Source organism: Mixophyes fleayi, chromosome 12 (assembly GCF_038048845.1).
Source record: "Mixophyes fleayi isolate aMixFle1 chromosome 12, aMixFle1.hap1, whole genome shotgun sequence".
NCBI classification, from domain to species: domain Eukaryota; kingdom Metazoa; phylum Chordata; class Amphibia; order Anura; family Limnodynastidae; genus Mixophyes; species Mixophyes fleayi.
This window is the reverse complement of record NC_134413.1, coordinates 35,127,998-35,142,175: the sequence shown is the minus strand read 5'-3', so window position 1 is coordinate 35,142,175 and position 14,178 is coordinate 35,127,998.

Here is a 14,178-nt window from a genome sequence, read left to right as displayed (position 1 = left end):
TATATATATATATATATATATATATATATATATATATATATACACATTCATATACATATACACACATACAGGGGCGGACTGGCCATCTGGCACTTCTGGCATTTGCCAGAAGGGCCGATGGTCAGTTGGGCCGGTCCGTTCCCCTGCGCAGCGATCATGTGAGCATTTGTATACTCACATGATCACGTCCAGGGCAGTCAGAGTCGTACAGCCTGTCACTGACAGGCTTCCTGGTGGCTGGCTCCTCCCCAGGAACCAGCCACCAGAGGAAATGTGTCGCGCGCAGCGCTACATGTCCTGGCCGGGTCCTGCAGCTGTCAGAGGAGCGGACAGCAGAAAAAGGCAGACGACAGCGGAAACGAGTAGAGACATGCAGGTGAGTACAATAAAGGGGGGGAGGAGGATTGTACATAGAAAATGGGGAGAAGTGAAAGGATGCCACGGTGGGGGAAATAAGAGACAAGACAGTATGCCACTGGGGGGGGGGGATAATAAGAAACAGTATGTCACTGGGGGGGGAGGGAATAAGAGACATGACAGTATGTCACTCGGGGAGGGGGGGGGGAATAATAAGAAACAGTATGTCACTGGGGGGGGAAATGAGACACAAGACAGTATGCCACTTTGGGGGGGGGGGTAATAAGAAACAGTATGCCACTGGGGGGGGGGAATAAGAGACATGACAGTATGCCACTGGGGGGGGGGATAAGAGACATGACAGTATGCCACTCGGGGAAGGGGGGAATAATAAGAAACAGTATGCCACTGGGGGGGGAAATAAGAGACAAATATCATTTGGGCGTACTATTGTACGAACTGGGGCACTATTGTGGCATAATATGTTTTGGGGGCTATTAATTGAAAGTGGGGCTGTTTGGGAAAAAAATAACGTCTATTTTTAAATGTGAATAGGAATTATTTAATGACAGTGATGGTTGTGGGAAATAGGTATATTTCTTAAACGTAAATGCGATTTAATTTATTGTTGGGGTTGTTTGGAGGGAGGTATATAGGTTTATTGAACGTGAATGCTAGTATTTTAATGTTTAGTCTGGAGGGAGGCCTAATTATAAAACATGGGTTGCATTGATTAAACACCGGGGGGTAAATGTGTCATACCCCGGTTTTCTCAACTCGCGGGAGATCGGCATCTTCGCAGCTTAAATTTAAAGCGGCGCTGTCTTGTAAAGGGAAACCTCCCTTTACAAGGCAGCGCCGCTTTAAATTTAAGCTGCGAAGACTACGATCTCCCGCGAGTTGAGAAAACCGGGGTATGATACATTTACCCCCAGGGCTGCTTGGAGGTTTCTAAATTACATGTACCCATTTTTTTTTTCAAAATAGGGCCTCCAGCATTCGAGGATCCAGACAAGCAGCTACTAAAGACACCAGCAGCCACAGGTGGTGAAAGTGACAAGAACACTGGTGGGGAATTCCCAAATTTTGGTGACTGTCTCGTTTAGTGAGATTTGGTCCGACTACAAGGACAGTTGGGAGGTAAGTCCCACTTCACACTGTACTGCTTGTGAAGGCAAAGCTGCGTGCAACTAACAGTATTGCACACAGTATTGCCTGTGTATTTGTCTAACATTTTGTCTAATATGATAACCATGTTACATAATAGGGACCCCCTGTCTTAAATACCCCGTGCCCACCGAGCGTTAATCCAGCTCTGGTTAGGAGGAATGAGCGGATAGCTGCTCCCAGTCCCTGGACAGGACACAGCCTGCAGAGCAAGCCGAGGAGCTCTAAGTCTCACAAGATGTGGTAATCTCGTGAGACTAAGAGCTTCCCTGCTCACTCTATGCTGATGGATGTCAGCAGCACCAGAAGCATAGATAAGTACAGTGGGCTGGGGGTGTCATAATGTGTCTGGGGAGATGGCGTGATGTGGATGGGAGGGTGTGATAAATGTAATGTTTTATTATAATGTATGTATCAATGCCCCATGTTGGCCACACCCACACCACAATGTGGCCACGCCCTTTTCGGCGCCGCCGCTGTGCGGCGGCACACAATTTCTTTCCTACTGGGCCTCAGGTGGGCCTGTGTAATTTAAATGCCAGGGCTGATTCTTAGTCCCAGTCCGGCCCTGCACACATATATACACACAAGTTAACCCATGCATGATACTCATGCATTCTAGTCATATCAAGCTACTTAAGGTGTTAAAAAGGTTCTTGTCATGCATTTGGGCCATAGCCCAGGCCTCCTCAGGGGAAGAGCGTTACTTCCCGACGTAAGCGCCCTTTTTTAACGTGGTTTTGTCCACATGTCACCACCTCATCATTCTTCCCCATCACCTCATCCTTCATCTTCATCGCCACATCCTTCATCAAGCTACTTAAGGTGTTAAAAAACTCCCCACTGTCACCCCCGGCAACCACCAACCACTCCCAACTGTCACTTCTCCTTCAAGAAATATATAGGTCAGTGTATAACTTTGCCCAGCAGGTGGCGCTGCAGCTCGGTTTTTTTTTTTTACACACACGCCACTAGGCATTTATATAGTAGATATAAGCACACCTCCTATCCAATAGGCCATAAAACAAAATGTGACTGACCCTTCACAAATGGGACAGTTGAGAGGTACTGTATGATTAAGACTGCTTCAAATTAGTTGAACTTATTTGGGATGATTAGGTTTATCTGTATACCCATGTTTACAAGCCCTGATGGCATACCGTGTATCTACTTCCATTTTCTCAATACAAATTTGTAGGGTGAAGATATATATATATCTAATATATAAATGTCTAGTGGCGTGTGTTAGTCTGTCTGTGTGTGTGTGTGTGTGTGTGGAAAAAATAAAACCAAGCTGCAGCGCCACCTGCTGGGCGGAGTTATACACTGACCTACTAAATTCTTAGTGTGTGTGGAAAAAAAAAATCAGAAAGGGCTGAAATTTGGTATACTAAGATGTTTTTAATTTGTTAATTTAATTTGTTAATTGTTAAAAGTGTTTATAAAGATTTAAAAAATATATATATATATATATTTCTTGAAGGAGAAGTGACAGTTGGGAGTGGTTGGTGGTTGCCGGGGGTGACAGTGGGGAGTGGTTGGTGGTTGAGGCCTGGGCTATGGCCCAAATGCATGACAAGAACCTTTTTAACACCTTAAGTAGCTTGATTTGACTAGAATGCATGAGTATCATGCACGGGTTAACTTGTGTATATATATATATATATATATATATATATATATATACACACACATATACACTATATATATATATAGCTGAAATTAAAGATGATGACTTTCTCCTGTCAATCACAAAAGTTCCTGACAATGTAAGCATTAGGCACAATGTTCATGTAAGTACAGAAGCAAGAAATGGTAAAAGACGTAGTGTATACTGACAAGCTCCCCCATTGCTTCCACTCTATGGGTGGTGTTAGATGGGCACTTTGTATGCTATCGCTTTTCCAACTAGAAAAACACTATTGTTCACACACAGTGCTCACATTTCTGGATTACTCTCCTCCTGTCACATGGTAATGATTGTTCTCAGGAAATGTTGCAGGCACCATCTTCAGAGCTTAGTCATTCCCATAAGACAGGTGAGGAGTACAGCCCATTCACATCAATGATTCAGCAGGAATGATTTGAGCTGCAAAGAGTGCTCAATGTTCAAATCGCACATCTGACACCGCCCTATGAGGGGTGTCACAGTAAGACTTTTCACGCAGCAGAAAATCAGCTGAGGACCGCTGTTTCAATGCTAACATATATTTCTGTGAAGCACTTTTTTGCCTGAGCTGCTTTTTAGCTGCCACTAAGCACTGCTTGCAGCTTTAACAGCTGTCAGAGCAGGAAACCTACACACATATTTAGTATTTATTATATTTAGTATACTTACAATTGGGAGAAATAGCTGATTACTTTTGTAGGCTTGCACTAATTATGTGACAGTAACCATGGTCAAAACTCTAGAATTTTTTTGTTTTGTTTTAATCCAGCCTTATGAACAAAAATCCAATTTCAAAAAGTCAGTTCACTCAATTTGCACAATCAATGGTTCTACAGATGTATTTTAGGTTATGAGTGGTAATAACACTGTATTTATTTATCGTTTATATATATTGTGCCAATCATATTACACAGCGCTATACAGAGAATAATGAAATGATTTGCGTTCGTCCCTGCTCCATTGGAGCTTAGAATCACACAAACACAGGGAGAACATACAAACTCCACACAGATAGGGTGCTGCTTGGAATCAAACTAATGACCTCATCGCTGTGAAGCAACAATGTGTGTGTAGAATTTCCTGATAAAAATAAAATTATAATATTAACATCACAGTAGCCCAGAGTTAAGCAACCTGTAGCACTACAGCTTTGGGGTCTTGTACTTGTGTCTTGTACAGCATGGACTAACAGGGATTGCTGGGACTAGTTCCAGCACAACAGCTTCTATTCAAAGTATTTGTATTTAAAAGTTTTTCTTGTTTTAAATATTGAAAACCATATACTTTCTTCATCAATAAAAAGGCAAAACATGTAATATATGAGATCTCAATGGCTCACGTAGACCAACAAATCAGCAATCCCATCAGAACTTCTCCTCCTTTCCCCACCTCACTTTCCCTCCTATTCCTCACTTCCTACCCACTCCTATTCCTGCTTTTCTCACTTCCTACCCACTCCTATTCCTGCTTTCCTCACTTCCCAACCACTTTTATACCTGCTTTCCTCACCTCCCACCCACTCCTATGTCTACTTTCTTCGCCTCCCACCCACTCCTATGCTTGTTGCCTCACCTCACATTCTCTCCTAAACCTACTTTCCTCACCTCCCACCCACTCCTATGCCTGTTTCCTCACCTCCCACCCACTCCTATGCCTGTTTCCTCACCTCCCACCCACTCCTATGCATGTTTCTTCACCTCCCACCCACTCCTATGCATGTTTCTTCACCTCCCACCCACTCCTATGCATGTTTCTTCACCTCCCACCCACTCCTATGCCTGTTTCCTCACCTCCCACCCACTGCTATGCCTGTTTCCTCACCTCCCACCCACTCCTATGCCTGTTTCCTCACCTCCCACCCACTCCTATGCCTGTTTCCTTACCTCCCACTCACTCCTATGCCTGCTTTCCTCACCTCCCACCCACTCCTATGCCTGTTTCCTCACCTCGCACCCACTCCTATGCCTGTTTCCTCACCTTGCACTCACTCCTATGCCTACTTTCCTCACCTCCCATCCACTCCTATGCCTGTTTCCTCACCTCCCACCCACTCCTATGCCTGCTTTTCTCACCTCCCACCCACTCCTATGCCTGTTTCCTCACCTCCCACCCACTCCTATGCCTGTTTCCTCACCTCCCACCCACTCCTATGCCTGTTTCCTCACCTCGCACCCACTCCTATGCTTGTTTCCTCACCTCCCACCCACTCCTATGCCTACTTTCCTCCCCTTCCACCCACTTCTATGCCTGTTTCCTCACCTCCCACCCACTCCTATGCATGTTTCTTCACCTCCCACCCACTCCTATGCATGTTTCTTCACCTCCCACCCACTCCTATGCCTGTTTCCTCACCTCCCACCCACTGCTATGCCTGTTTCCTCACCTCCCACCCACTCCTATGCCTGTTTCCTCACCTCCCACCCACTCCTATGCCTGTTTCCTTACCTCCCACTCACTCCTATGCCTGCTTTCCTCACCTCCCACCCACTCCTATGCCTGTTTCCTCACCTCGCACCCACTCCTATGCCTGTTTCCTCACCTTGCACTCACTCCTATGCCTACTTTCCTCACCTCCCATCCACTCCTATGCCTGTTTCCTCACCTCCCACCCACTCCTATGCCTGCTTTTCTCACCTCCCACCCACTCCTATGCCTGTTTCCTCACCTCCCACCCACTCCTATGCCTGTTTCCTCACCTCCCACCCACTCCTATGCCTGTTTCCTCACCTCGCACCCACTCCTATGCTTGTTTCCTCACCTCCCACCCACTCCTATGCCTACTTTCCTCCCCTTCCACCCACTTCTATGCCTGTTTCCTCACCTCCCACCCACTCCTATGCCGGCTTTCCTAAACTCAGATCCTCTTTTATGCACTTTTCTCTCACCCCACTATTTTGTGATACCCTCTTCCCTCACACCACACCTATCCCTTGTCATTTTCCTTCACCCACCTCTCCCATACCCTCCTCTCTCACCCCTCTGAAATGAATTCTGGCATCCTCTCCTCCTCTCCAATGTCCTTTCATTTACCACACTCCCCTCCAGTGCCCCTTTTCCATCACTAAAGTCTTTTCACTGCAATTGCTTTCACAAAAAGGCATGGAAAATTAATAGGTCAATGATGCATTTTTCATGTGTAGAACAAAGCTCATTTAAATTAAACCAAACTAAATGTGACTAAACCCAGGCATCTCCAACATGAAAATACAACAGATGTTCACACTCCAGTATAACTCTCAAAAACATACAAACACATAATAAAGCTCGATACCTGAGGCATAAATGTTATAATGATAATTAGATGAATACTTCCATGAAAGAGGCTGTGTAATCTCAGTTTCTGCTGACTTGTCATAATGATGCCTTAAATACTGAGAGGAAAGCATATTGTGCAGTAGTGGAGATGCTCTGCTAAGTGTATATTTGTGTATTTCATTTTACCATACAAAAGAAGTAAAATATATAAACAACTGCTTAAAGATGACAAAATAAATACATTAGATACATCAGTAAAAATGTAACCATACATTAAATCAACAAGGAAACAAAAATTGTATATTTGTCAATGTGTGATATTAAAGTAGGTAATGAAGGTAATAAAAACTCATCTGCAAGTATGTTGCTGCTATCAGTGCAGTTTATTGTCTCATATTGTGACAATATGTAATACAGGTCACACAAACCGTTAGATATATAGGAAAAAATTGAAAAGAAAAGGGCAAGCTGTAAAGAGCACACCAGTGTACAAATAGTAAAAATATTAATCTTTATAAAAAGCTGGCAAACCTATGTAACAGTAAAATGGTAATATGGAAAAACTGGAGTTATAAAGACCTGGTGGTGCTAGGATAAGTGACAAGGAACCTGCTGGGTATTATAGTTTTTAAATGGGGTGGATGGGAAGGTAAGGAACTGTCACTATTTGCTCCATTATACAGGAATGGAGCCCAGACTATAAATACTGTGCCAGACTTTTGTCAGGATACACCATGCCCCACGAATGGATGACACTTCAGAATTGCTACGGCCTGTATTGGTGAGAGAAGGTTGGCTTCGGAGTGCTGTTTTAGGTCCCATATTATTTATAACACTCATGATCACATTGTTATGATTAGACAATCACAACAAAACATTTCTCTTATCATGTTTTCTTTGCTCTTGGTCTATACAGCACCAGTGGCAGAACCACACATACTGTAGGCGGAGGGGCTGCTACGGGGACGAGAGTTTTAGCAATGCCGAGATACACCCCAAGGCCCCCACTCCTACCTTGAGGCCCCCACTTTGCTCTCCAACGAGAGCAAAGCTTCACTGCGCATGTGCAGATGTTTTTGAGAGCAGAGTGAGGGCCTGGGGAGCTAGACCAGCATTGCTGGATCCTTATCAAAATGTTCCTATAGGGCCCAGCAATGCACTCTGCCTATGGGGCACAGCGTTGCACAGCCCCCCTATAAAACAAAGAGACATCCACTTTGGGAGAGATCTTCATGGCAGCTACCTCTCAGCAAAGAATCAGGCTGACAATATAAAAATAATACAAATTAGTGTACACATTAATCTCAGTCATATGTATGAATAGATGCCTCTTACACTGAGCTTTCAAATCTCTGTATACAAATGCAATTTATCTTTGCAACAGGATGCTGTAAAATGTTGTGCGAAGCTGCCCTCATTCTAGACTGGCATTATGGTACTTTGCTACCTTAGCACACATCCCTAACATGTGAGTAAGAATAATGAAGAAGCAAGGACTAGTAGCGACACCATATTAGTGCCCATGGGTTTGGAATGGGATGTTCAACAAGCACAAAGAGTAGTATGTAGTGTGTGTATAATTTATCAGTATATAAATCCTACTGTATTACTGAGGACATGCTGCCCTCTGCTGGTCTATTTAGTAAACTATAAATGGTGGATGAGTGCATGCTAAACACTAAACATGGCAATTAAGTGCAAAACATAAATGGTGTAGTACAGAGGACCTTATTTACGAAACACACTGGGCATGTAGTGCAAAATGCCTTGTTTTGGTCTGATGTCAGCCAGCACATTGCAATATATATATATATATATATATATATATATATATATATATATATATTGCAATTTAGTGGAAATTGCTGTGTTCTCCTCCGACAGTGAAGAACACCCCTAAAAAGTTGCTTGCTCCACAATTTTTAACCTCTCCCCTCAGTCTGTGCAAATTTCTGCTCCTCAAGAAACATTGCCCACTTGCTCCACAAACCAATGAGTATTCTCAGAAATGAAGGTGCATTGTGGGACCATATCCGGTTTTTGCACTGTGCAGTTTGCTCTGACACAAGCACAGCATGCTGCATTAAGTGTAATGTCCCTCCCCATGCACATGACCTAGGTATTCTGAATTTACATTTATATGCACACCTTTACCATTCAAGGAAAATGAGCTGCAAATCTGTGACCCTTTGTGTCTGCCTTTATATTTCTAGCCTCTTTACCTAAGACATAAAGTGTATTAGTCGATTGTCAGTGTTTAGTGTGGACTGATACACCTCTGACACTACAATATCCTGCACATGCTCAGTTTACTACAGGGTGGACTACACACACAAGGGTCATATACAGGGCCTGAGTAAGGGTTCAGGCTGCCCTAGGTTAATAGTCTCTTAGTGCCCTCTTCCTTTCATGCCAGGCTAATATGTGGTAGGTAATAATGAACTTGTTCGTAATGTAAAATCTCCCCCCTCCTCTCCAAGGTTTATGTTTCTGTGTTTTCAAAACTCAGCTCCACTTGGCTTTTTATAAGGGTCACAGCAATCTTTGTCACTCATTTAATTTTCATTAAAATCTGAACTGTAATTAATGTCACTAAACATCCATCACTCATTATGGCGCTTGACGCTGAAAAAGCATTTGACCGAATTTCTTGGCCCTTCATGTCTAGGATCTTGAGGTCAATGGGCTTCTCTGGTAAATTTCTAGACGGTCTACTAGCTCTATACCAATCACCCAGGGCAACGTTGGTGGCCAATGGGGTCTTATCCTCCCCCTTTTCTATCTCCAATGGGACTAGGAAAGGTTGCCCCCTCTCACCTTTAATCTTTGCCCTTCTAATTGAACCCCTAGCTGCAAAGATTCGATCTAATAAGGCTATTCATGGAATTAAAACAGGGAAATCTGAACACAAAATATCATTGTATGCTGACGATGTTCTCCTGACTCTCTCGGACCCTGCAGTCTCTCTACCCCCCCTCCTTGCAGATATCAACACTTACAGGATACAAAATAAATCCCCAAAAAACAGAAATTCTTGATTTCTTTCTAACAGATAAAACTAGATCTTCCCTCTCTCAGCAATTTCCCTTCAAATGGCATCAAAAAAAGATTAAATATTTAGGCATTCACGTCACTAAGCAATATAACCAACTTTTTCAAGCTAATTACCCAAAATTACTCTCCCAGATTAAATCTGATCTTGAAGCTTGGAACCAACATTTTATTTCATGGATAGGGCGTATCAATTCAATCAAAATGAACATCTTGCCTAGATTACTATATCTTTATCAAGCCTTACCAATACGCATTCCCCCATATATTTTCAAATTTTTACAACACTACACATCGCAATTTATATGGGGCAAAAAACGCCAGAGTCCGCCTTCTTGTCCTGCAGAGGTCGGCGTGGGGAGGTGGCTTAGTGGTACCCAATTTTAGGCAGTATTATTTAGCAGCGCAACTTGCCCAATGTGTGTTATGGAACTCTCCCAGTTCCTCCAGGGTCTGGGTCTCGATCGAAGCAGAAAGCTTGGGTATCTCTTCCGCATCCTTTCTCCTGTGGCTCCCCTGCACCAGTCGTCCACGATTCATTTCTCATCACCCAATTGTAGCCCACTCGTTATCTCTTTGGGATCGAGCTAATGTGAAATTTAACCTTGCTCCTACTCCCAGTCTGATCATTCCACTCTTTGATAACCCCAAATTTCCACCAGGGTGTATAACTTCATCTTTTGAACACTGGAAATGAAAAGACATACGCTACCTCAACGATATCACCAAAGACACCTCATTTCCCTCATTTGATGAGTTAAAAACAAAACTTAATACTCCAAACACATATTTTTTCCAATACCTGCAATTAAGAAATTTTCACTCTACCAATAAATTAACTCTAGGTCGTAGACCGTTGACCTTTTTCAAAGCGCTTTTGCTCCAGCGATCTTCTACCAAAGGTTTCATTTCTTTACTATACTGGGAACTCAAAGTCCCTGATTCGGACGACCGAGATTCTCATGAGAGGGCTTGGGAGAGAGACCTGGGGGCAATACTAGACGATGAAGACTGGGAGGAAATTAGAACTAACACAGCCTCCAGTTCAGTGTTAAATTGTTAGAAAATGCTTATAAACTACTTTATCGTTGGTATTTGGTTCCAACCAAACTACAAAAAATCTTCCCAGATTCATCTAGCACATGTTGGAGAGGTTGTGGAGCAGAAGGGTCCTTTCTCCATATCTGGTGGCAGTGTGCCAAACTTGCCCCCTTTTGGATGGAACTTAGGGACTTTGCCTCACAGCTACTGCAGCTTGACATCCCGTTTTCTCCCAGGTTTTTCCTTCTCCCTCTCGGGATCCCATCGGCCACCAAGCATCAAATGAAAATGTTTCGCCATGTAGTCTCTGCTGCCCTATGCCAGATTGCTACGGACTGGAAGCAGCCCAATGCTCCAACTCTACAGACGATTATCGGCAAGATTTGGTATGTTTATCAAATGGAATACATGACATGCATAATCCGTAATACCTCTAAATCATTCATTAAGGTTTAAGCGCCGTGGACCTCATACTTCCAAATCCAAACCCCTTTTGTCATATGATTCTACAGCATCACTCCATCTGGATCCTTTCTTCCCTTCCCTATTCCATCCCTCCCATCTCTTCATTTTCTTTTTCTTTTTCCATATTCTACTACACTCTTTCCTCTCTCTTATTCTTAGGCGGCCGCCACGCCGCCCCCCCTCCTTACTCTCCTCAGTCTTACTTCTCTTTCTAAAATTATTGCTTCCCTTAAAAAATTGGGTCAACATCCTTACTAATACTCTTCTCTAATAAGACGCTGTATGTTTTATTGCATATGTATTCTTCAGATGTTTGTAATACAGTGCTGTACAGAATGTTACTTTTGGTTGACCCTTGCAAAAATAAAATTTGCAAATACTACAGAATACAACTTTGATAGAATTTGCAGAGGAATTTAATAGAGATGAGCGGGCTCGGATTCCGCTAATCCGAGCCCACCCGAACAGTGCGGATCCGAACGGGATCCGAGCACTGTTCGGATATTTCCGGCGGGCAAAAAAATGAAAACGAGGCTCTGTCGTCCAAGTCTCGCGTCGAATCTCGCGAGGGGTGGGAGGGCCCAGAACAATTCCATCTTGTACCTCTTTTTTTGGCATTATGTGCTCAAGCTACCTCGGTGCAACCTTTTGGCCTAAAAACAATATTGTGAGGTGTTCAGAATAGACTGGAAATTAGTGGAAATGATTTTTATTGAATGTTATTGAGGTTAATAATAGCGTAGGAGTGAAAAAAAAAAACCACAAAACTGGTTTTTAGCACTTTTTATGGTTTTTTCAAAATAAATCCGAATCCAAAACCTTAAATCCGAACCAAAACCTTTCGTCAGGTGTTTTGCAAAACAAATCCGAACCCAAAACATCAAGCAAATACGAATCCAAAACACAAAACACGAGACACCAAAAGTGGCCGGTGCACATCCCTAGAATTTAACACAAATCAAATTTTGCAGTGGAACAAGACTATTTGAGTTGTGAATTTCCAGCGATAGATTGGAGTTACGCTTTTGCATCGCCATTTTACACTATAGTTGCATTTGGCAGAATTTATTGTCTATGTATACAGAGGGAACATTGACTGTCAAGTTATTCTGATTTATGGTTGGTTTGAGAACTGGTCTGAGAACACTTAAACCCAAATTTCACCAGTGAAACCTGTAGATTTTTACAGCCAATTGTGGAATGATTCATAAAGAAAATAAGAGCGTTAAAAATATATAAAATGACGTCTAGGCATATAATGAATATAAAATAAAAATATAAACTATATCTATTAATGAATAGTTCCTAATGCAAAGTATGAAATCAATACTAAACACATATAACATTTATAATATATCTGTGTATTTCATAAGCACATAAAATAACAATGCTGATGTAATAAACTTAAAGGAAAAGAAATTGCCAGTGGTGACCAGTAAAGATCTTGGGCCAGATTCATTAAGGAAAGTAAGGCAAACAAAATGAGTAAAGTTTCTCCTGGACAAACCATGTTAGAATCCAAGGGGTGCAAATGAATTTATTATTTTGCACAAAAGAAAAATTCTTGCTGTGTTTCATGTAGCACACAAATACTTGATTAGCATTATTTTTACACTGAATTTAAAGTTGATCTAGGACATAACCTACCCCAACTATAAATTGTCTTCACATTTTAAATTTACCTTCACCTTGAATGCAACATGGTTTGCCAAGGTGCAAAGTTACTTCTTTTTTTGCTTTCCTTTCCTTACTGAATCAGACCCCTTATATCAATTCATATGTGAAGAGCAACATTAATAAAGGTTCATTAGGGGGACATAAAGGTAGAGTCAGGAGGAACTATACCCGTTTGATGTCAAAAGTGTCAGAGAAAAATTCGGAACTTCAGTATTGAAATGGGTATTATCAAATTCTCCACCAGAATACATGTCCCACAATAAAGCTTGCCTTCAATTAAATGCAGATGGACATAATACTGCAGATATATCTATTTAAACTCAGAAACTCTAAAAAATTATTTGCTCTTCATCATCTGAATGGTTAAATAAACAAATCTCATGTGTAAGATTACTGTGGAAAGTCTGCTCTATATTCCAATTACTATATTTTTCAATCAATAAAAGCCACACGTCAAAGTATATTGGCGGATACATACATTGTAATTAGTGAAGTCCGCTCTGCATTCACTTTGTTGGATGTGACAATCAATGAAAGCCGCACATCACAGTAAGTTAGCAGTTAGATTGTAGTGAATATTACAATACTTTAATTAGCTGTGCTTTCCATTAATAGTGTATGGAAAGGATCCACTTACATGGTTGCCTCGGCAATCTTCTGTGTGCAGCCTTCAGCTTTTCCACAATGCAATGAGGTTTCTTCAGATATGTCAGATCATTAGGAGATTTAACTATCTAAAGACAAATTAGCAATTGTTTCAAATGAAACCATTCCATTTGTTAATTAGTAAACCAGGTGGTCAAAGTGGGGGTGTAATATGGCGGTATGCCATGCCGCTACTCAGGGCCGCCATCAGAAAACGTGGGGCCCAGTACAAATGCAGCAGGCAGGGCCCCCCGATGACCCCCCCCCCCCAATGAACCAGGGCCATCTTTCTGACTGCACACGATGAGCAGGTGCCCGGGGGCCCATGGCAATGAAAAAGAAATCACTGAACTTAACCAGTTAAGTTCAGGTAAGTTAAGGGGGCTCCTAATAAATAAATATATATATATATATATATATATATATATATATATATACACACACACACCAAATATTGGCATTGTCCCTACTAGAATCACAACATTTCACAGACTCTCCTGCTCTCTCCTACCTGTTCTTCTCACTTTCCCCACCTGTAGCTGCAGGTTTCTTTAGTTGCTGCTTGTCTGTATCCTGGAATGTTGGGGGCCCTATTTTGAAGAAAAAAATGGGTACATTTAGAAAATTACAGCCAGCGCCGACGTTAAATCAATAGCACCCACGATTAATAATTAGGCCTTCCTCCAACCCCAACATTAAAATAACAGTATTCACATTTAATAAATAAACCTATTTCCCTCCCTACAAACAGCCCCAGCAATAAATTAATAGTATTTACATTTCAGAAATATACCTATCACTGACATTAAATAATTCATAGTCACATTTAATAAAGAGACCTCATTCTTCCC